Source organism: Bombus terrestris, chromosome 10, assembly GCF_910591885.1.
Source record: "Bombus terrestris chromosome 10, iyBomTerr1.2, whole genome shotgun sequence".
NCBI lineage: Eukaryota > Metazoa > Arthropoda > Insecta > Hymenoptera > Apidae > Bombus > Bombus terrestris.
Genome location: NC_063278.1, coordinates 4,588,619 through 4,611,255, shown reverse-complemented (window position 1 = coordinate 4,611,255; position 22,637 = coordinate 4,588,619). Strand labels below are relative to the sequence as shown.

At 37.1% G+C, this 22,637-nt stretch overlaps 1 protein-coding gene across 3 annotated transcripts in view; it reads right to left on the bottom strand.

The window, feature by feature from the left end:
- LOC100648104 (PRL-1 phosphatase) overlaps positions 1 to 22,637 on the bottom strand; it is an 87,282-nt gene that overhangs the window by 6,804 nt on the left and 57,841 nt on the right. Inside the window, exon 1 of one of the 3 annotated variants that reach the window (XM_012312695.3) lies at positions 19,203 to 19,282. The exons of 1 other annotated variant lie outside the window; for it this stretch is intronic. The gene's annotated coding sequence lies outside the window, so the exon portion shown is untranslated. One more of the 3 variants, XM_012312693.3, reaches the window with a different exon arrangement.

The window sequence follows — 22,637 nt, the reverse complement described above, 5'->3', positions numbered from 1 at the left end:
TCATAAATATTTATGAATTCTTGAATCAATATGCGGTTTCATTAATTGCATGAATAAGTTTCCATTATATTAATCGGATTATGTTAATATTGCATTAATCGAATTGTAACTAATTGGATTTTAATTTATTTATATAAATTAATCTGCCTCGTCTATTAATCCAGGACTTACATACACAAATCTCCGGAGAACATAAACAGAATATGATCAATCATGAAATATTTAAGAAATATTAGAATGTTTCAGTCTCGTAAGAAACGAAAAAGGAAAATCAATTTCTCGGTTTGAAAAGATTTATCGGTGGCCATTCGAGTTTTAATAATATTCTAAAGATTTTTGTACGCTTTATATCATTATTATATAATGTCAGTAATTAATGTTGAAATATTTTCCCTCCATTTACTATGTTATTTTTACAAAAGTAAGTATAAAAGGTGAATTTAAAAAGGTAAAACGTGTCGATGAATGAGATATGTATAGAGGTCGCCACGTATACGTGGTTTTACCGTTAGCACCTTCGGTGGAGCGTCGCGTCGGTGGAAAAAAAAGATTCACTGAAATCAACCTAGAAACCTACTTCAGCGCGGAACACGTTAGCCCTAGTGAAAACGAACACGCCGTGCGGGCACCGTTCATCTTTTTGCACTCGTATATCGCAATCCGAGACAAGTGAAACTCGCCATCGTTGTGCATTCCCCTCCCCCCATTTCGATGTATGCACTTACTTTAATCCCGGAACTATAATAAATCTTGCATCGAGAAATCGTCTACGATTCGCGAGTCTTCTTTCTTTTGACATTTTCACTGCTTAACCTTTTAGTGGTCAAGCCTTTAACCCTCCATAGATAAGCGTTAAGAACAGAATTAACATCGAATATCTTGTTTTATTAATTCAATACAGATTATTATAATCATATATAATCCAGTGATGCTATTTTAGGTTAAGGTGCAAATACTTGACGCATAAGAACGTACGGCCGACCTAACCTCACTCTTGTACTGCTTAAGAGCAGTTTAGGTTAATGACCTAGAAATGAGATTAAATTGGATAAAAAGCAACTTCTTGGCCTCTTGCAGATACAGAAACTCGAACAATCTGTTTTCCAGAGAAAAACCGTTCCGCGACACAAAGAGCGGAAAATATTTATTTGCAAAACGTCCCTCTCGTTTTCATTAGCTATATAATATTTTACCCGATAAAATTCTGGAAGTATGTAGACACAAGGCAAGACGGGACATATTATCGCGGGAAAGCAATATGTAAGTTCAATGAGGCGTGCAGAATGGATACAGGTGTTCCCTGTTTGAGAAAGATAAGTCACACGGACACGACCGAATTATTATACACGAGCGTATAAATTACGTTGGAACTGAAATGAAGAAACTACGCTGAGAAATGCAATCCTGTTGCGTTATTTTAGACACTGTCGATCCAATTGTATTTTTCTAAGGTTAAAGAATATCTCGAGTCTGATCGATTCGCGCGATTTCTCAATGTTTCGGTTTTACGTTGACTGTTTTCTTAGGACGTCACTTGACTCGAACTGTTCAATTAATCAATTCCATAAAATCTTTTGTTGTCACAGCTGCATAAGATTTAATAAATTTAATAATTCAATTAGATGTAATTCTTCGGCGATAAGTAAAAGATGCGTTCATAGAACATACTGAATATTTGATGTTTAAAAAGTTGAAATAGATTTATCAGGCAAAGCTGAAGCATTCTTTCGCTTTCCTGTAAGAAAACAAACACGAACAAATGTTTCTCTTACGGATCCTTCTCTCTTTTTGAGATGTATACTTCCCCATCGCTTCTTTGTAACTCTAACTTTGACAAGTTAGCCCCGCCACGATATTCTACGGGCTTAGAATGCGGAATAGTAAAAGAATTAAGAGAATGAAAAATTCGTCTTTTTAAAATTGACAGAGCCGAATCGTTAAAAGCTCCATGGAAATCAAGCGAACATATTCAATGTTCACGTTTCTATTTTCCACTAAGTAGAGTAATTCAATCGGCCACGAATATACCAGCTACTATGTTGCGGGCTTACTTTGCGATTACATAGAATAGCCCACCCTTCCTGGAAGCGGAATTCTTTTTCCGCTTATCAACGCGGTCGTGATCCGATAGAAATCGATGAGCGATAAGAACTTCCGTTTTGGAGCGAAATCGCCAGCAAAGTGGACTTTGCGTAGATACTGAGATTGTAATTCGTCGTGGAAGCTCTCTTTTTAAACTGCATACGCTCCTGGAAATACTTCAACGTTTACGTCTATGTTGTATGTGTTGTATGTATGAGACATTCTAGAATTTCTTTAATACGTTAACGAGACACCACTGTCACGATTATATTGGTAAAATTTCGTAGAAATCTGAGAACGTATACAGAAATTACAAGATATCTGTTGTAAGCGTATATTTAGTGAAAACGTGGAATATCTATCTGAAATGCATATGTAAGAAGTGTCGCCGAGATGGAGTGCCAGAGACTCCGCAGGTGCAATCTTCCTTACTCTCTTCCATTCCGTTTGTAACTAAATAGCTTTGTATTTCTTCTACCTTTCGACGTCAGATACTACGATACACGCATTCACGCAAATACACCAAAATGTGTACTAAAAATAATCCTGTGTATACTCGCTATAAACAAATGAAGCTCTTCTTCAAAAAGTTTCGTCATTACCAAGTGATAGCAATTGTCCGTAAAATAGGAACCGCAAGGCGATCCGAATTCTTAGAACGATTAATCACTCCGACCAATTTGCTGTTTTGTCGTTGGTTGGCGTCTAAGTCTCGAACGTCAGCCAACAATGTCCTAAGGTAAAAGAGAACTTTCATTTCGACGCGAAATCGAATTTATCTCACACTAGGAACGTTCGTATATTTCAGCCACGGCTGGAACTCGTGCAATTTTCCTACCATAAAGTTGCACGCATCTCTTTATTGGTAATTGATAAGAAACGCGTTAAAGCAACGGTTACGTCATGCAAGCGAATGGAAACTATTGGACAAGAATAAAATTGTTATTGCAACTCGATCTTATCGCATCAGGCATCGGGGAAAGAGAACATTCTCACGAACAAAATCAATATTTCCAATTCGATCCGTACACGCACGTTATATCGTCATTTGCCACTTGGAAAATTTGAACATTTATCTCGCGTCAAGATCCTACGGGCATAAAGAGGAAACCACGCGAAACAAACGTATTTCAGGCTATGGTGTCGGATTGTAATCAGTTCGTTTCTTTCCACCAATGTTTCATTCGTAATTGCGTTAGCGGTCGATGCAATTTCCAACTTCGAACACTGTTTGCCCTCGTGCATCTCGTTTCTGAGCCTTCGTAGTCCCCTAAGCGCCGTAAAAAAAGAGAAGTATAACAAAATGTAAAGGTATTATCGTAAAAGCTTAAGAACGCTTAAAAGATTCTCGAAGAATTTTAAAAACTAATTAAAATACGTACACATGTCACAGGTGAAAAACTCTACAATTCTTTGTTACGGATATAAATATTTCGTTCTTTTCTATATATTATGCGTATTGTTCTTTTTCGAATGTTAATTCTTACGAATACGCGCGTGTTTCTGAATGTATTTTCAACAATACATCATGAACGATTTAGGAGCCGACATACTTGGAATGCACAAGCGGGCAAGACAAAGGACTGGCGTAATAAATTTCCATCAAGCGCATAGTCGTTTGCGAAATTGCGGGACAGGGGAAAATTTCTGCGAATCGCCGCGCCGAATTCTTTTTTATCAACCACGAGCCATTGTTGGTTGATCGATCGCGAACAAACATATAACGTCGATCCATCATCGTATTTTCTCGGCGATAATACGAAACGGCCAACTGAAAACACGTGACAAAATGTGAAGAACGGGTTCGTAGAAACATTTTTGCCAAAGAGCCATTGCAGTTTTGTGGAATTTTCAATTCGGGTCGGTTATCTTTGCTCGCTTCGATAGACTCATCAATTTCGTTCGATGATATGCACATATCGATTCTTGAGTCAATGATGATCATTTCGAACCTTTTTAATTTGTATTTAAATCGGTTTACAGTGGCGGCCAGAGGACAATTTATGTAATTTTACGAAACGGGCTCATAACAAACTTAACAAGAGCAACAAATAAATGCGAAACATCGTTAATATAAAAATTATTAAAACCCATAGCGCGTTAATTTTAAACGTTCTTTTATCCGCTGTAGCTCAATTTAGGTTTTATATCTCTTTTATATTATTTATCTTCTCCATTCGTAATTTACGGTTCAACGTAATTCGACGCAAACGTTGCTTCTCATAAAACACCGAGCTTACGAATCTCCCATCTTCAAAACCTAAAATCCACAACCTTAAAACCTATATCTATTGGCATTTAATGTTCCATATATTTTTGCATATTACGCGCGCCCTATTCGTTTTTGCATCTTCGAATTTTCGATTAAAAAATCCACCATCCACAGTGGTGGACAGTGTTAATCCGGAAATTGAAAGAGCTCCATAGAAATGGAGATTCTACACGAAAACTTTTCCTCGTGGCGCGTCTGGGAAACAGGCGATTTCGTACTTCGTTGAGGCATGTTTGTTCGTGCCTCTTAATTAAACTCATCGGTTAAGCGCAAGACAAATGCGTAAATTCGAGCCGAATTCAATGATGGTACGGCAAATAGAATTTTATTTACCGTTTGCCGTGCTTAAGCTGTCAGTACGCGTTGCACTTTATCTGGCTGTCAGCGTTTTCACTGTACCACGATATTTTAAGCCCAAGCAGCCAACTATAAATATAGGTGTACTCGACCGGCCGCCTGTTTACCATTTAAGTTTCGCTTCAAACGTCAACATTCCACCTCGTTTTCGTCCCGTCCTGCAATTCACCATTAACGAATTCGTTAACTCGTAAAGAAGCTTCGATGTTTTGGCTCTTCTCTCGCGCTACGAAGCACGGTCGGGCCATTTTTACTCAACCACATATACATAGCGAATCGAAGATATTAAAAGAATATTACGTTCCGTAAAATTCCTCCAACATATTACGAATCGATCGTATTCGTTCATCGAGTTTGTTGGAAAATCGTACGATAATCGGCATGAAAGATAATTAACGCAGTTTCCGTTTAAACTCATCGCGCTACTAGTCTCGAAGCAGCGTGAACAAGCCATCTTCCTCAGGAAAAAAAAGTGGCCATGTCGCAGTCGATTCCGAAATTGGCAGTAGAACTATTTGGCAGAGAGCACGAACAGCGAGCGCACATATAAAGAAAAATATCTCCGTTGTTATGTCACACGATAATTCGCGCAGTTGACATCGTACGTGCATCGTGGACGAATGGCAAGGACATTGTCCACGTGATGGAACGGTAATCGACGAAATGGCACAATTAATTACAGCTTTAGCTTACACTACGTTTAACCCCTTACGTGGTCACAGTCCGTAACTGTCATGGACAAATCGACGATGTTTGCGCGTCATGTCAATTCCTGACTGTTACGAATTCTAGCGGCGCAGACCGATTTGTCGCATGACGAATATAAGTAAACTGAATGTAGTTGTTGGCCTTCTATCGCCATAGAATTATTTTGCATATTAGATCTCAGAGTCGAGAAGAATTTATGAAAATGATCCGCGAGGTCTTCTAAAAAAAAAGTTTTATCCGAGTATTTTCAGACTATTTTACTGTAACGAGTTGAGAGAATAGATATAGAAAATCTGATTTCGTTGCGTTATATGTCTCGTTTTAGCATATAAATTACATTAAAAATGTAAAAGAGAAAAATAAAGTGTAAAAATATTTGAAAATGTGATGTTGTTCTGCCGCGCAACACATCTGCACGCCATCCCGCGCGGCTTGCCAGCCAACGGTCTACGTGCCGTCCTTCGAATCCTCCATAGGCCTAAGGACCCACCATAAGATTGAAATCCAAACTGCATTGTTCGCACACATGGTTTAAGTCAATCTGCTGCCCGAAAAGACTTTTTAATTCTAGAAGTGTTTTCGGCCGGTTTTTAGAAAGGTCCTTGGGTTTATTACGTGCTCTTAAGAATTACGGAGAAATCGGGTAGTAGCCTAACGAAAAAAGCGGAGATCTACCTAACGGAAAATCCGAGTTTCCCTATAAACAATGTCGCCTAGGACCCAAGTTAGTAGGAGGCTTCTACCTCCTCTCTTCCTTCCTAACATTGGTCATAACCAATCGGCATCGCGGATCATTGCCCTCACTTTCCTAACTAAAAATGTAAGCAACGAATCCGCGTTCTTCGTTCAAAGGGCACACCCATACCGAGCTTTCCTCCGTATTCACATTAGAATAAAACTTCAGAGTTTTCCAACGTCTCTCACGGTGACTAGAGTTCCTGCATTCCCCATAACTCTCACCGTTCCTATATCTCTCAGAGTTTCCTACAACTCTCAAAGTTTTTTTTTTTTTTTATTTATTTATTGAAATTCACAATTTGTCCAATTTGGACATTTGGTGGAATTTTTTAACAGTTAAATTAGCACGTTGGTGGCTACCCCCAGCGGGGTACCATCCTCGTGTTTGCTAGATTATGTCATTTATAAGGTCTGCTGGGTGCTTCCTTTTTAGTCTTCTGTCCATGTTTATGGTTTTGTACGTTTCCGCAGCTAGCCGGTTTGGGTGTGTTGCTATTCTTGATTTGTATTTTTCCGAGTATCTGCTAATTTCTTCCTTGACCGTTGGGATTCCCAGGTCCCTCCGTATGTCTTCTATGTCCGCCACTCTCCGTCCTGCACTCTCAAGTGTCTACACAGCCTAGAGTCTCCTATGGCTCTCACAGTATCCTGAAGTCCGACAGCTCCTACAGCTCTAACTCTCTCATCTAAGAATAATCCTTCTCTTCGTTATCTGTATCTTAACCAACGGCGTTACTACTTTGTGTGATTGTATAAAGTGTTGGAAGTATATATTTTTTATAACTCTGTGAATCACAGTGTTATACCACAACAACTACCCCTATTATCCTAACCGAAATACGGGGATCGAACTATTCGTGGTGTCGATTATTCTAATCGTAGCGGGAATTTACGACTGCCGTTGACGCGTATTCTAACGACCGCGTCTCCCCGCGATAGCTCGAAAATACAGATGTAAAACGTTTATCGTGTTATTGGGCACATAAGGCCAATTAACGTTTCAGTTAGAAATCAATGACACGAATAAATGGAAAGTTCGTGAAATATAATATGTTCGTAAGAAATTAGCTATAAGAAACCAACGTTATTAGTATTATTAGAAATGAAATTTGCGATAGAATTCGTACGGGCAATTTTATGCGATAATTTCACGACACTCTCTTTTAATGGATAGCGGCGAACCGAAAGGGAAGATATTTCTTTTGAAAATGTGAAATAAAATTTCTCTTTCGAACAGGCTTTTGTTTCCGGCGAAATTAATTTACAGAACAATGAACGTTTACTCTGTACCGTTAAGATTGCACCACAAACATCATTATTATTCATAGTAATTTCACAATCAACGTAATAATTGTAGTTTTCCCATTAACTATTTATTTATAACAAGACTGGATATTCGTGGAAATATAAACGTTTGCGAATACTATTAAATAAACTAAACATAGGGAGAAATTAATTTCGCCTATTTTGCGTGTTAGATCGAAATAGCATTACAATTTTAATTACAATTACAATCGTGATATAATCGTATTTATAATTGTATATTTATATTTATTATATTCGTAACAAATATATAGTGTCTACTTAGGTACTTTCACGGCAAAAGCTAAATAAATTTTTAATACGTTGCATTGTTGAAATGTCTTTAGAATATTTTGAAGTTGCGAATATTATGAATTTACTCGTTACGCAAAATTTCCTTATAATCTGAATGCTATTTAGCAATTGAAAATACTCGAGGAAACTGGCGAATAAATGATGAGATAATTTCAAAGCAACTTCCTTTCGTTCTTTGTTTTACTGTTGGAGTTTTATGCTTTTAGGATATACGTATCGCGTGTCACACTATCTAAGACTATTCTGTGGTGAATCCACCTGTTGATGCATTTAAACGATGAGAAGATTGATTGTAAAATTAGAATAAAATGCTTCGCATGATAATAGATATTAATATAGCAATAGCGTTAACGTTTTAAGCTCAGTTATTCATAATAGCATGACAATATTCATAAAACAATATTACGACAACCGATTGTTCGTGATATCGACGTATCGTCCACGATATTACAGCAAAGACCAACAAAATTACCAGATTACATATTTAATATACTCGAAAGCGGTCAAGTTATCTAAGAAGGAAACGTTTAATGCAAAAATTGCATGTATTAAAAAATTTAAAAATACAAAAGTTCCATAGAATATTTCAAGTAACTGAAATACCTAGTCGCTGTAACATTTAGCAGACTAAATAAATTTCTACGATGCAGTCAGAAAATACCGATAGAAAAGAAAAGAAGAAGAAGAGAAACGGGAATTCACTATTACTTGTAAAATCGTTGTAGAAAGAAACAGAGGAGAAAACGCCGATGCACGATCATCGATTCGAATTTGCTGTTGCTACGAGATACGAAACCCGGGGCGACTTTCCACAATTTTGCGCCGATTCTCGTTCGAGAAAGTCACCGTTGCAGAACGGCTCTCGATCGTACGCTAAACAAGGAAATTCATTGTTAATTATCGCGACATGGCAGCCGGTGCGCGAGTCTCTACTGTACGCGAGAGCGTGTAACAATAAACGCGAGACAAGAGAAATCGCGGGTCAAGAGTCATCGCGCGTATCATCTATCGCCGGCGAGTTTATCAGGCAATAAGAAAGAAAACAGCGATCGTCTATTATGGAAAGGAAATTTTCTGCCGGTTCAATGGGAGAGCGAATTATTTGAAACGCGGATGCGATACTGTGCTTCGATAGCTCTATTAGCGCGGAGAACGTGTTGCTGTTGCGAACGAGATCTCACGACTAGAACGCAGCTCTTTATACATTTGCGAGAGATTTGAGAGTGTAAAAAGGAAAAAGAAAAAATGAAAAAGGAAACAAGAAGCGTATAACGTAAATAAATGAACCTTGCAGAAGTACGTAAAACATGGCAAGTATGGTGCTCGTTATAATAAAATAGGTAAAGTCATATTCTCCGCCCTAGGCTTCATTTTCTTTAATTATATCCATTCGTAGAAGCATGAATTTGCACAAGTTTCTGCAGTTTACTTATGAGAAAAGTAAATGCTACTCCATTATCACGTTTCGATGTTATTATTCTCTGCTCTGTACGATATAAGTTGCAAAATATTCGTCAAATATGTACCCATTAAGATTCCTAATATTAGCGACGTAAGAATCGTAACAAAGAGGTTAGAATATCGTGGAAACGCGTATTTCTCTCGACCGGACGAAAGAATCGGGCGAATCGTGTTCGTGGCCATGAGAAAGCGTTACGTTAGACTTGCAAAAAATCGTAAATGCACGGCACGCTGACAAAATATTGGCTTGGAGGTTTCGGTTTCACCTTTGCGATCGTACAGATAAGCTCGATGAGAGAACGACGATCGTAAAAATGTCGAAGCGGAGACACCAGCGCGACAACAGAGTTAGATTAACTCTCCAAGTGCTCGGTCTATCGGCGCCTTTCCCCACTTCTCTCTTTCTTTTTTTTTTTTTTTCAAGATATGCATTGTACTCTATAGCGTTTTGCTCGTGCGAAAAATAAACGAGTTCGCCGCGTATATCAAGATAGTGTGCGAGATCCAAGATTAGAATCGAGTAGAAGGTTAATCACAGCGAGAAAAGCGAAATTAAGTCCTCCAGTTTTCGATATTCGCTTCAGAAGAAAGATAACCGAGGATAATTTTAAAAGAACGTTAGTTACTATCGATTAAGATAGAACTTGGCGGAAAAAATAAAGCAAAGATATTAGCGACATTAAGCAACGCGATAGAAATAGAATATAATCGGACGACAAGTATATTAAGTATCTAGTCATTACAGATTCTTGGAAGCACTTGCTAGTAAAGCTTGGAACAAATCTATCAGAGATGAGTCACTTCGCTGATAAAAGTACATAATCTCTATTCCAGAAATAATTATTTATTACGTACGAAATATGCGCGACTTTATCTGTTTGAACAGTTGATTCATTCACGTAAATGTAATTGAGTAGACGATATACCAACGAAATAAAAAATCGATCAAATCAATCGAATTCGAAGATCATTTCGGCGATAAACTTAGAAATTTGTATCTCACCGTCTGATCGAGTTTCATCAAATTGTAAAACCTTGAACTTTTATTACACTGTGTTACAACCGAATTTATTCGACAATTTAATTTGTTCTTAATACACTGTGAAATATATCGGCAAAATTATTCGAATGTAGAAGCAGAGTTATATCTCTAAATTAAATTTCGCACGTTTGAACCAGAGAGCTCGTTACTATACAAGGAAACAATTGTTCTTCCTTCTCGTAATGTGATAACGATTTCCCAAAATTTCACAGATCAGGAGCAATTTATCACAAACGAATGGCATATTTTAGGTTTGCTAAAATCACCCAAGCAAATGTCCCAAAAATTATCGCAGCGTGTCTGGTTTCAATTCTCAAAAAATATCTCGAAATACGAGAACGCCGAAACTTGAACCCGGCACGAGGTCAGCGCTTAAAATTACATACACCGTGAGTAATCTCTCAACTTTGTACGGATCAAACTTGCCGCGCCTCTCGCGCTTTGCAAACTTGTTGCACGTACGAACTGCACTTTAAGCACCAAACGCGTTCACCGAATCGTTCTAACTTTGGCAAATCTGCAACTTTCCAAATATTTACTTTCGAAAATATAGCCAATTCCAATCAAAGGCGTGCGTTTTGAAAAAACGCGACAACGATTTTTCGAATTGCCCGCTTGATGCAATTTTTTTTTTTTTTATCAGAAAGCTCGAAACAACAGCATTTTAGTCATAGAGCTTGCACGATAAACTTTGTTAAGGCGCTGAGAGAAGAACAACAATTTCCTTTCCCAACACAGCAAGGGTTGCCGCCGCATTATGTTTGCGAAACTTCGATCAATCAATCGATTCACGTTCCAGGAACTTCCTAATCTATCGGAAATCGATTATTAGGTCTGATAAAGTTACTGATATTCTCGAAAGATAGAACAGCGACGTGTTCCGGGGGGACGCGCATTTCAACGTGGTGCACATGATCCTGACATTTGGAACGCGCTATATTTATTCGGAAAGCACGTGTTTACCGATCTTCCCCCGTCTTCGTGCTTCGATACTTATAAATATACCAAGACCGTCGCGAGCTTTGTCGCCTTTGTAGCTGGCTACGATAGTCGAGATTTTTAGCGTGACAATATAAAAAGCACGATCTTCTCGCCCTCTCGTTTCATTCTCTCCGTTTTTTCTTTACCCTCGTTTCTCTCTCTCTCTCTCTCTCTTTCTCTCTATCTCTGGCGTGCGCGTAAATTCGCTTTTAAAGTATTCGCGGAAATTCATGAACGAAGAGCGTTGAACCGATGCACGAGAATTTGCATTGACCTTTATTGCCTCTTTTGAGCGTACCAGGGATGAAACATTTTTTCTCCTCTCGCTTCTTTCTGCACTCTGGCTTTTTCAGGAAATAACTCGGCGATACTATCGTAATAAATATTTCTATAATGTCAAACATTACCAGCTTTTAATATTACGCCATGTGTACTTTGTACGGTGTGTTTTTCACGGCACAGGGATTTTCAAACGTTCATGGAACCTCAGTGTACAAGGTGAAATACGAAATACGTTTTCACAGTTTTCTCTAAACGGTTAACAATTATTGTAAAAAGAGTGCAATTTCGTTCGGATATCGATCCAGAGTAATGTTACTCGATCAGCTTCTTTCCTTCTTTTCATTTTTCCTTCTTTTTTATGATACGAATATACCGTTTCGTATTACTTCGTGTATTTTTGAAATATTTGATAATATTTGTCTATCGTCGAACAATGCACTTCGAATGAAATATTCTGTAGCCGCTTATTATTCATCGATTAATTAAAAATATTCGGCAGGTAATCGTGAACATGCGGAATCTGTTTACGCGAATAATACGATCAGAAATACAACGTTGAAAAGCGAATAACAAATTGAAACAGTGAAATCGAAACTCTGTTCTGTCTTTTTCACTGAACTTCACTGAATAATCATTCAAATGGTTGTTGTTTTTCGGAAAGTCGATACAAATCGAACGGAACACCTCGCAAACCAAAGAAAAAGCTCGCACGAACGATTCCAGCGATAAGAATCTCCGTCTAAGCAACAGTTACGTAATTCTAGCACGTTTGATCGAAGTTGTTTGGCGGTTCTACAACTGGGAAATTATGTCATCGGACAACGCGACACACCGGAAGCGGACGAGAAACTACGCGAACCAGTTTGCGGTGGTAGATAATTCGAGGAATCTGAATTGATCGATCGAGTGGCAATATTTTCACGACGATTTATTAAGTTTCCAAGACCACGCGGTATCCGTGTGTCATCGATTAAAATGACAAATTCTAAGAAAACGTGTAAAGATATATCGAAAGGAAAAGATTTCGCCAAACTTTCCATTTCTTCGGACTTGCGACGTTAATTTATGAGAGTAAATCATATATTTTTCATTTATTAGGTTGTCCAAAAAGTTTCCAAGTTTGTGCAAAATGTTATTTGTTTTATATTGTTTTGTCGAATTATACGATCCATTTTGTTCTATTGAGATAAACACCGAGACATCACGTTTCAGGTTTCACGTTTGTACGGAGGTGCATTGTTGTAAAAAACACGTTTGCGAGAAAAAAGACATTTTTCGAACAACCTAATATATTTCATACGATGCTGTCGTCTAGAAATATTTATTAACGAACTGCTAAAGATTGTTAGTTGCAAACAAACTGTAGGGAAAATTGTTTTATCCGCGTTTACACGCAGAAGAATTTTACTGCTCAATGATATCGCATTATTGTGAGAATAAGAAATATAGTATTAGCTGTTACACGTTATCACGATGGAAATCTCATTCTGTAAACAATCTCGTGTTAATAATCGTGGCAAACGATAATTCTTCTATTTTCCTTCTTTAGTATTGAAGTTTTATCGCTTAATTACCACGTTTAAATTACGTTTGTCTGACTTTATCGAGTCCTGAAACAAAGAAGATATATTTTGAGGTGGAATGCCATTCACGATACGCGTGGATGCGATTTTCTTTGATGGTAGCCTCTTAGGTGAAACCGGCGAATAATCTTCGTTAAAATTCTATGTAATAAAATACGAGAAATCAAACGATTAACCCGGAGAAAATATAAAACAGTAGCGCCGATATAATTAGCCAAATTCGAGCGTGCTGCGTGAATTTTCAAACTCTGTTTCCTCGACAACGATAGGACAAATTCCACTCTAGATTTTCCATTTATCTTCTCACGCAGACTCGCCTCCTTTCCACTTGTGTATCGCCGGTTCAGCGACACCCTGTATATTTCCAACGACATTTCTTCACCGTTAGGAATGACAGCTATTTGTTGTATAACTGTTTCTTTCCAACTATTTTCAACTACTTTCTCCTTGGCACCTTTACTCGACCACTAGATCACTAGGTCTGATTAGGTCATCGGATTACTGCCGGTAGACTGCTAGAATCTAAGTTACGCGACTGTAGTCGCTTTTCTTAGTCTGTTAAATTTGTGCAATTTTCTTTTTATGGATCAGCTTCGTCTAATCTCTTCGAAAGATTCGAGTTAGAGATCTCAACATTTTCCAGCTATGTCTACTTTCTTTAGAAGAATCGAACTGCATGATACGAGTAACGCGAGATTTGACTGTAGCCATCGTCGGAATTATTCGCGTGCCACTTGGTTAATTTGTTCAAGTCTGAACGTTTGATCGAACTTGAAGTACAAACGAACGAATTAACGCTCAATTAAATGGCTCGTTCGACGGTTGTATTTTTTACACAGCAATTGACAGATGCGACGCTTTACGTTGTAAATGTCCGACTGAAAATGCATCTAGGATACACTTTAATTTTTTTGTTCTCCCAGCCACTTGCCGAGTACCCGAGTACCCAGTAAGTCGCATAGTAACAGCTCTAATTTCTACGTAACCGAGTGTGTTCTCGGTCTGTTGCTTCAAGGTGGCCTCGTCGTTTCCGCCCCGAGATGCACTAAACGCGGCTCTGTACAAGGAGCCTTTAATGTAATTGGATTTTACATCGTATAATGCTTCTTCGATTCTTCCTTCCCTTTTATTTTCCCCCTCGAAACGGTGGATCTGGAAACGCAGAATACTCGCAGGCAAATCGAAGAATTCGAGCGATATAATAAAATTCAAGGGTAAACGAACAAACGAACGAAAGGAATAATTTACAGTTTGCCAGATAGGATTAGTTTATGAGCAAACGATTTAATAAAATTCTCGCGTCGCGGATCCAGCATCTAATCCGTGATGTATAATTCAAAGGAACATCTTTTTCAGTTTAATTAGGTCTTGCGAGAAATTCGAGTGACATTGGCGAGACGTTGCACGATTCTTTTATTATATTTATCTTTATGAAGCCTATGTGACAAGATAATTTCTCTATCCTTCTTACGTGCAGCCTGGCTGAGTCACACGATTGTGACAAGTCGCGTATTCCTTGTTTGGTCGAAATTCCGTGGAAAACGCGGCAGAGGAAAGAATTTAATTGTGTAACGTGATTAGAGTCCTTCCTGTGACGTCATCAGTGTTCCACTGCAGTCTAAATAATGTAACTGTATGTTTCGCTTTGAAATGAAAATTCTTCTTTCCTGGCGAAATTGAAATCTGTGTCAAAATATTTCTAGCTTTTCGCCAGTCTATTCTTGCGCTCACACGTGCTTGTCAAGTACGTACATCAATTCCACGCTATCCGATTTATTCATAGTTTCTCCGCTAATTACATTAAATCCAAATATTTTATGCTAATTTCATGGAAATCGCCATCCGCGATTACGTAATCTCGTCGAATTTAGATAATAGACTTCTGACAGAGACTGACAAGTGTACGACGTTCAACTATAAATAAATAAGAGTTGAATTTCGTTAAAAAAAAAAATATACGCGTCTTATCTAATCTCTTCGCCAATCTGCGAATAGATTGAAATTCAAATAGAGTTGGAAAACCACGAACAATTTAATCTATTTCCTAGGGTACAAGATATTACCAAGGAGTACACGAATATCTAGAAAAATAGTCGAAAAGTGCGAATTGAAATAAATAATATCAAGATATATGTATGTTATTCAGGCAGATTAAATATTCGAGACATTAACCCTGAATTGGTATCGTCGGGTCGTAAGGTCGGCCACAAGAGTTTGCGTAAACTTATTTAATTTTAGAGTATTCCATTTCAATTCATATTCCGCGATTAATATTATCGATACGCTTATCGCGCAAGATATAGAATACGAATCAAAATTATATACCTTAAAGCTAATCAGTTTACTATTGTAGTCACTCGTAACTCGACAACATCGGTCGTAAGTTAATTTTGAAACGATCGTAACAACATCAAAGTAATAATACGATCTATACGATACCGTTATTATAAAACTTTTATTATCGTAATTTTTATTATTAATTACTATTATTATAATACGCTTCTAAAATACCGAGGTTTATTTATAAAACATTCGCTTGCCTGGCTGTTAGCGGGAAGAAGAGAAAGAAGAAGAGAAAGCAAAGATTAAAGGGAATCGATATTCTTTACAAGCTTACGTGATGTAAACGCATGTTTATATAGCAAAAAGGTGGTTATGAGCGCCTTATGACGCGAACCAGCATTAAAAAAAGAGTTGCAAACGCTATAAAACCATCGATACGAAAAGACGGAGTACGTTCCTCGCTTCGGATGTGTTCGCTCAAGTCGTATTTTCAATAATGGAGCGTCTAATCCCTTTCAAGTGCACGTTATCTATGAAATCCGATACATTTATCCACGGTTTCCAAGAATATATCCTCCGTCAGCGACTTACTTTCTCTAGTATGTGTGTCGAAAAGAAAAAAAAAAAAAAAATAAATAAAAAAGAATCGAAAAACGAGGAGTTAGGTTCGAAACGTAAATTGTTTTTTAAACATAAATTTCTTCCTCGACTATAATGTTACTTGTAAACGACGAAAGAAATTTAGGCGATGTTTCCTCCTTTTCGAGTTTCTAAATTTGTCGAGTCTCAAGTTTTCAAGTTTCCAAGTTGTAAAAAACGAACAACTTGTCGTAGCGTTAAATTTGTTGGAATTTTCGTGTTCTCCGAAATTCTTCCCCAGGTCGACGAATTCCCGATCTCTCGCAATTTAAATCTCAATGTATTTAATTCGAAAATGTTTTTGATAATATCTATATAACTGTATAATATGATCGGAAAGCACGTAAGATTTAAACAGGAACACACACATGCAACAGACCGTCGTCGGGGAGTTGCGTAAGGCAATTTAATCGTGTAGAGTGTAGATAATACCTTATAGATGGCTTGCTTGTAACATACGCGAACAAATAAACACGTAATTCGATCGGTATAACAAGCCCGATAATAACAAGAAACGTTTACTTTTCGCGTTGATCGGATGGCCGCCGTCACGTCGAAACTTCGCAGCGAATATGTTAAAAGTCGAGCAAAACTTCTAACATTTACGAAGGCATTGACCCATTTCGAAAACATTTTATCCAAGTTTCAACAGAACCTGATCTAAATTAACATTCTGCTCAAATTCGAGAGATTCGTTTAATAAGGGGAAACACAGTCTCTATAAATTTGCATAAAACGTGATCTAAACTCTCACCAACTCGACCTTGAAGTTATTAATACCAACGAATAAAATCTGATAAAGGGTTACTTACATACAGCACGAATTGAGATTTTAGCTATTGAAGTTAATGACAGTTTTGAAATTCAATATAGTAGACAGATAGATGATGCCGATATATTAAAAAATTTAAATAATTACCAAGCATTTTTATATTTTTTATTGTTCGCACAGAGATGCAAAAACCGTTGAAAACGCATAAACGATTTTCGATACTAAACTGCATGAAAATCTAGTAATTGTTTATTATAAACGAATAGTCTGTAATTTTTTTTCGAAACTTCCCGTTTATGAAATATCTGTATATTTTGCAATGTACTTTTAGGTGCATCATATTTCGCTATCGATAAAAAGAATCGCGAAACAGCTTCGCAACTTGCAATGTTCTAACATCTTCAGAATTTCCGATCGCGTTAATATCCATAGAAATTCCCGTTAATATATTCCAATTATTTCGTATATATCGTGAGATTCTCAGTTTCTTTCAAACAAGTTTGGAAGTCCAATTCTACGTCCATATTTGTGAAACGATACGTATGGATTAGACGACGATGCTTAAGTAGCGAGCCTTTACGGGTCACGCGTAAGTTCAACGTGCCTAGAGAAAAACTTGTCGATAAAAATAGTAGAAATGCCGCGCCGGAACGATTGTGCCTCGATGCTGGACCAATTCGTGGTCCGATCGATCGATAAACGAGCCCCTCGAAAGCCAAATTGATTAATCCCACCATTTATAAAGTTATTAAATTCGCATTGTCCGGGTACAGAAATTAGCGCTCGATATTGCAAAAGGAAATGCTTATTTTCATAAATTTATCATGAAGGAATAGCGTAAAAAATAAAATAAGATAGAAACGAATATGCAACATCTATTTTAAGGAAACTGCATATATTTCAAAACAAAGATACTTTCTACCTTGAAACAATTTTACGCTGTTCCTGTGATTTCTTTAAACGTGAAAGTGACACAAGCAAAATGATCATTTTCTATACAATCTTGACTCGGTCGTATAAGAGGTTAAACGGCGCGAACTTTTGAAATTCTTTCGATATATAGATAATATGGAGCGCGATTTGAAACAGAGCCACTAAAAGTTGCAATAAATTACGTTCATTCGTCCGATCATTCGTTAGACGTAGTACGCCAGAAGAGGAAAAAGTCGCGTGACGGAATTGACTTTGTGTTGTAATGCATTTCCATTTACACACAGATCGCTTAATAATCGTTGCTTGCCAACGCTTACGCTAATGAGTGCTCGCAATGCCAAGGAATGCGTGCGACCTGTTTGCCGTTTACGAGCCGTGAATGAGCCATCGAATATGTATATCATTTACTACGTAAAAGCGTGATACGATATGAGAAAAATCGAGCTTTCAAGAAACTTATGCTGGAACGAGAATATTGGAAGCAGAAAATTATCAAGTATCTCCTCCTTTTCTTCCTCTAGTTAGTTTTAGTTAGTACGACAGGCGTATTTCGACAAATTATTAACTAATTAATTGATAAATAAGGAAAGTCGAGTTCTCGGGAAACTTTTGTTTGAACTAAAAAAATTCCAAGAAACGAATGGTTAATCAAATCGTGTTTTTCCTTTACGCTTCACTTGCAGCGACGATAAATACGTTTTAACGATACGTCTAGCTAAACTATAGATGCATGTATTTTCGGTAAAATTGCCTTTCAGTTTTTAGTGTATTACGTTTTCTTTATAAAAATAGAAAAAAAGCGAAATACGTTTCCATTGTAAAATCATAGAATTTTATTTTCATACGAACACTTGTATCGACTATACATAATTCGATGGAGATATCTGACCACGTGACATTTCTGGCATCGGAAAACGAAAGAAAAAGTGTAACCAAGAGAAACGTACTTTAAGGTCATCTGACAATAGGACAAGCCTGGTCACGGTGAGCAGCTGTATCCTAGCCCTGTGAGACGCGGCTTTGCACGTTACACGATTGTGTGTTCGACAAAACAGCGTAAAGATGCACGCCGGTAGTCACATCTTATACACACACTGTGTAAATGCACACTATGTGTTGTACACGATTTCACCTCGCAATAATTCCGTAGCAGGAACAGGTCGTAAAAACACGCCTTTCTCTCTCTCACTCCAGAGAATATGATACGTTCGATGAACTTCCACCAACTTTACGAGATATGTATTACTATATGTATATTATATATATACACACTTATATGTACATGGCTTACAATCACTTAACTGATCTTGAGATTTTAAGATTTACGCGTAGGAGGTTGGCCAACGGGGTCAACCAGCGACAAGACGAATAACTATCGGATTTATTAACTGGATATTTGGTGAATAATCGTAGACGATGTTATAAGAGAACCGGGAGGCCCTGTAAACTCACGGACAACTCGGATGCTCGCATCGAGACGGTCGAAACGAATCTGGGCCAGCAGTAGCGCGCCGATGAAAATAGCACAGTGCCGAGACAGCTCTGCCCTCTTTATGCAGACACCCCACTCTTTAACTCGTCGCGCGCGCTCTTTTCCCCACCGCCGCGACCGTGACGCTTCAAGCTGACCGACCAATCACGATGCTGCATTCCTCCGTGACGTCATTCCCCGGAGAAGTGGTTGTACGGAACGAAGCGCGAACATGAACAATACGAACTACCTGTAGTGTCAGCTTCGCTCGATATTATTTATCGTTACTGTTAAAAGATGCAAATATGCACAGAATGCGCGCAATACGCGAAAGTATATCGAGTATTCGAAGTATAATACAACGCTTTCTTTTTCCTATCTAACAAACCTTACGTCATAAAACGAATTTAAACGAGGTAATCGTTTTGGCGCCATTATGGTTATTACAGAAAACTGCAAGGCACACGCGGTTGAAATTATCTCTCAAACAATGGAATAACTGAGAATGTCGACATACAAATGTCACGAAGATTTCACCCATAGATAAAAGACGTGCTTGTACGTGTGAATCTTTCCTTTGATTTGCAGTAAGAGATCCGACGTTGCATCATCTTGTAATATATGGCAGTTTACTGTTTCGCTGATTGAATATGATTCTTTCGATAATAGTATCCATTAAGAAACACTTTCGTACATTTTCTAGGTACAGGAACGCTTTGGCGATTTAATCATTTAAAAATGCAGCAAAAATGAAAATTTAGATTTGCAGGAAGGCGACGTAATACATAAAGAAATAATTAGAAGGTAAATAGTTGGCACATTTTATAAATATTTCGTAGCAACTTCTTCGACAAAGTGATATTTGAGAAATAAATAAATATAAGGTAAATTAAATGTCGCAATTATTTAGAAATTACTTACTTAAAGAAATCTAAATTAAGATGCTTTACGTATAAAACAAACAAATTCCTGTTTATTTCTCTTTTATCTTTCTGCGATCATATTTACTGAATTAAAAGACGTTTAAGCATTAAATCTAATATGAATTATTACGTATGTATGCTATAGGTGCCGACTCTATTAGAATTCATTGGCGACGATACGTCCCGAGAATATTTATTCTAACCGATATAATCTATTTCAACTTAGCTGTTCACATTACCGGATTAAGATCGGAGCCTCATGTATCGATAATATATCTAAGCAATTAAAATTATACATATACATATATCGAAACTAATAACAATTCAATTCGATTGCTCAAACCGTTTGAAAAATATTAAGCAAACGTGCAACCTATGTTCAAAAGAGATATTTATATTTCGATAAGTTATATGTCATTTTATATTTAATTTTGTCATTCTGCTTTCACTTATCTCGAAATTTAATGTATTTCTAAAAAAGTCGAGTTCTTCTTAAATATTTTAGATATTTACTGTCAGTGTTTAATCATTTTTGGCCACGGTATTTAAATTCCATTAAAAAAGTTTTTCCTACAAAATTTTTGATTAATGTTCAACGACCAGAAACGATTCTCCATTTAATTCCACTAAAAGTTACAATTTACATATAGTAGATTAATTGATTAATTAAGAACCTGCATTTCGACCGATGAAATGAACTAATGGATGGGAATTCAGAACGGAGAGTAAAAAATTTCAAAACAGAGAATCAATAGAATAATTCGACTTTCCGCTTTAAACGTTATTTTATATTTAATATTCTGGTAGGTTTATTTGGCCGAAAATGGCACGAAAAATCGTCGAACAAAAGGCACGTGCGATATGCTCGACGTACGATTGATCGCACGGAAGATCACAGAACAGGACATTTGTCGCGGAGCGATAGATAAAAGAAGAACTCAAGTACGAACAAGGCTGTACGTTGATCGTCTACGCTCTGTGCTCTACAAGATAATGGAGTAAATAAGCGATTGTCTGCGACTCTCGATGCTTTTGACATTGATAATGACAGAAATCACTTAATAAATACTATCGAGAGTATTTAATTGCTGTATCACAATGAAACGTTATTTGAACTATCAACATTTTATTATTTCGCAGGAATTCTTGCTTCACCTTTTATGTCTTTAAGAGCAAGCTTTTATGTCTTCAAGAAAAATTCTTTCATGATTAAACAAGGGTAATTTTCATTTTTATATTTATTTATATTTCATTCACCATTAAGAACAATGTCATAGACAGGATGATCAGATAAGATTATCGGGAATATTTTAAGTAAAAAATGAGCTACACAGATATTAACTGCAAGCTAAACTCTTAAAATCATTTAGTTTAGTTTCTCTTAGAGTCTCTTTTTCAACGAAGGATCAGTGAAATAAACGTTTTGCACGTTCGACTCGTGACTCTTAAATTCTTCCGTACTTCCGCGAACCAACGAAATTCGCAATAACGACGCGACAATTCTAAGCAAGCTGCTCCACTTGAAATAGAACGACTCGCGCCGTGTCCTAATCGCCTGGTGACGCGTCGGTTGACACCGAAATATACGATTTCCTGTGATTGGATATAATTTATTAGCGATAGTTTCCAATTCATAAATAATGTCACGTGCATCTCTGTTAATTCAGATGGAAACAGGAACGCGACAGGCGCAGTCGTGCTAGTCGTAAATATTAAATATACCTGGTAACATGATGGAGGAGTTGCTACCATCGAGCGTGTAGGACGTTGCACGCAAATGTGCTAAGATCATTTAAATGTCAAGAATTCAAAATTCCTTTTATCGATGCGTACGATATACAGATAGTAGTTCTTTCATAATATATTTTGTTGCGTTCGTTCTATTTTCGTTTTCATCCTTTAAGGACGATTAATTAATAGGAATAATTGTCATGTACATTTTCGAAGAGGCAACTATCATTCAGACAATTCGTTTACTGAATTTCGTGTACGTCTTAGAAGTATATCCATTTTACATATTAATAAACAAACTGTTTATTTCGTATTTATTGAAATTCTTCTCCATATACTTAGTTTAATGTCTTCGTATATTGATAAATAAATAATCGATTGATTTTATACCCGTAGAGTGTATAAAGCATCGATAGATGATCATGTATTAAATTAAATTAAATTTGATCATGTATTACACGTTTCCCTATTCTGCTACCAAGTAGCTTCACGTATGCGAGAATTATAATAAATATTTATCAACATATCACTGTATGTACTATTTCTTATATTACGTCTTTACATCATCATATTAATAATCGTCTAATTGTTAAGAAATGATTCTCCCATATCATCGCTCATTTCTTTTTTCCTTTTTATAAAAAGGATTAAAAACGAAGGAGAGACGCGGCGAAAAACAAACAATCGACGAAGAAATTCAACGAAGCGTTATAAAAGCATAGAAGCCGGACGCGAGAGATCGCGTTTTCCAGCTGTCGACTT